The sequence below is a fragment of the Elephantulus edwardii genome, unplaced genomic scaffold (genome assembly GCF_000299155.1).
Source record: "Elephantulus edwardii isolate Elephantulus edwardi_28Jun2011 unplaced genomic scaffold, EleEdw1.0 scaffold00371, whole genome shotgun sequence".
In the NCBI taxonomy this organism is placed as follows: Eukaryota; Metazoa; Chordata; class Mammalia; order Macroscelidea; family Macroscelididae; genus Elephantulus; species Elephantulus edwardii.
The window spans coordinates 1,161,731-1,164,660 of NW_006400121.1; the positions used below are offsets into that span (position 1 = coordinate 1,161,731).

General features: G+C 39.7%; 1 pseudogene; it reads left to right on the forward strand.

Annotated features, from left to right (window-relative positions):
* The first annotated feature begins 289 nt into the window (after positions 1-289).
* LOC102845291 lies at positions 290-794 on the forward strand (annotated as a pseudogene).
* Positions 795-2,930: the final 2,136 nt, after the last annotated feature.

Consider the following 2,930-nt stretch of genomic DNA (forward strand, 5'->3'; position numbering starts at 1 on the left):
TTAGAAGTGACCGTGGCACCAGGGATATAATTATTAATGTCAGATGGATCCTGGCTGAAAGCAAAGAATACCAGAAGAATGTCTTTTTGTGTTTATTGACTATGGAAAAGCATTTGATTATGTAGATGATAACAAACTATGGCTAATTTTGAGAAGAATGGGAATGTCAGAACATGTCAATGCTCACAGGAAACCTCTACTTAGACCAAGAAGCTGTTTTCTGAATAGAGCAGGGGAACGTTATATGCTTAAATACAAGAAAAGTGTGTGTCAGAACTGCCATCTTGTAATGTTCAGCCAAAATGAGGAACAAAAGGGAAAGAGGAGGGACAGTTGGTATATGTTCTTTTGTGCTTTTAGAAAACATAGAGTTGTTCCTTTTGGCCACTAAAATGAGAAGCTACAAGAAAGGTGATATCCTAGATATCAAGGGAATGGGCATTCTTCAAAAAGGAATGCCTCACACATGTTACTGTGGCAAACTGGAAGCTTCCATAATGTTACCATGTTGTTGTAGCATGCTGCTGGCTTGTTGTAAACAAACAAGTTAAGGGCAAGATTCTTTCCAAGAGAATTAACCTGTGCACATTGGGCATAGTAAACACTCTACAAGCAAAGACAGCTTCCTGAAACATGTGAAGGAAAATGATCAGAAAAAGAAGAAAGCCAAGGAGAAAGGCTCTTAGGTCCAGCCAAAATGTCAGTACTCTCCTTTAAGAGAGGCACACTTTGAGACAATGAGTGGGAAGGAGCCTGAGCTTCTGGAACCTATTCCCTATGAATTTATGGCATGATGTTGTTGTTGTTGTTGTTATGTGCCATCACGTTCGTTTACGACTCATAACGACCCTACGTACAACAGCCTTAAACTCTGCTCTATCCTATGCCAATCGCATTGCCTCTGACAAACTCATCCCGATTACCCTAGTCACTGAATCAATCCATCTCATAGAGGGTCCTTCCCCTCTTGCACTGTCCCTTCACCCTCCCAAGCATGATGTCCCTCTCCAAGGACCTGTCCCTCCTTACAACATGTCCAAAGCCCCAGACGAAGCCCCAGAATCCTTGCCTCCAAGGAGTAGCCTGGTTTAACCCTCTCCACAATCAATCTGTTTGCTTTCCTAGCAGTCCGTGGTACATTCTATACTCTTCTCCAGCACCACAGCTCAAAGGCATCAATTCTCCTTCTATCCTCCCTAGTCATTGTCCAACTCTCTGATGCACAACAAGTGATTGCAGAGACCATGGCCTTTATCAGATGCACCTTTGTCTCCAGAGTTACACCATTGCTCTTCATTACTTTGGAGAGGTCCCTAACAGCAGACTTTTCTATCGCAATACATTTTTTTATTTCCTGACTACTGGTGCCAAGAGTGTTGACCGTGGAGCCAAGCTGACTAAAGTTGTTAACAATCTCAATCTCTTCACCATCCATCCTGATGCTGCCAATTGGTCCAGTGGTGAAAATCTTTATTTTCTTGATATTGAGCCTCAATTCATACTGAAGGCTACAGTCCTTGACCCTCAGCAGCAAGCATTTCAGGTCTTCCTCAGTTTTAGCAAGCATGATAGGGATGAAAGGAAAAAAAGAAAAGTTTGTGCCAGGGTGTACCTTCTCCATGCCATAAAGAAACCAGTCTCTATGAAGAAGAATATGGCATCAGGATCAGAGAAAGACTCATCTTAACCTGCATTATGCAAAGGACACAACCTCACTTATTAAAAGTGAGGACCTGAAACACTTGCTGTAGAAGATCAAAGATCCTCCAATATGGATTACATCTCAACATCAAGAAGACAAAATTCTTCACTACTGGAAAAATAGTCATTACAAAGGGAAAAAATATTAAAATTGTCAACTATTTCATCTTGCTGGAATACACTATCAACACAAATTATACCCATGGTCAAGAAATCAAAAGATGTTTCACATTTTTAAAATCTACTGTCAAAAACATCTCTAAAGTACTAAGGAGCAATGATATCAGTTTAAAGACTAAAGTGTACCTGCTGCAAGTCACCGTCTTTTCAGTAGTTTGCTAATCATCTGAGAGCTTCACAGTGAATAAGGATGACAGAAGATGAATGTGTTCCTTTGAGTTGTGTGGTATTGGAGAAGAGTACTGAATATCCGATGGGCTCCCAAAAGAATAAACAGATATGTTTTAGAGAAAGTGTAGCTCGGTTGCTCCTTAGAGGTAAAAATAATGAAGCTTTGTATCACATACATTCAGCACACAGCCAGGAACGACTGTTCCCTTGGAAAGAGAAATCATACTAGGGAGGATGGAAGGGCAGCAAAAGAGAGGAAGATCTTAAACAAGATGCATTATCACAGTGACTACAACAATGGGCTCAAGTATGTTGGAAATGATAAATATGGTACATTATAAGACAGGGTCAGATCTGTTGGTCACAGCATTGTTATGAGTCATACTCAACTTGATGGCATATAACAAAAACAACAATGCTCAGCTTGAAGTGAGCGATTTCCAGTGCTCTGACCTATACTGTTTGACATTGCCCTGGCTAATACAAAGTCTGTACTTGACCTTAACTGAGTGGTTTCAAATATTATTTGGAAATTTGAAATTTAGTCTGGAGAAGAACAAAGTCTGTGGGTTTTTAGAGTTGAAACATGAGGAGAGCTTTCAAATAAGATGAGAACTTTGAAATTTAATTCATCTCTGGGTTTCATGAATTATTCCAGTACTTTCCAAATAATTCTTTTGTTTCTGATCAAGCCAGACAAAAATTAGTTCTGTTGTTTGCAACCCAGATAAGCTTAATTATATGAGCACCGTGGGGCAAAGAAGAGGACTATGCAGCTTTGCACTCTAATTTTATGTTAAATCCATAGATGATTTTAAGAGTTTTAGTTGCAGCCCAAATTTGTTACAGGAAATTGTAGGATTTTTACTAATTCAGTG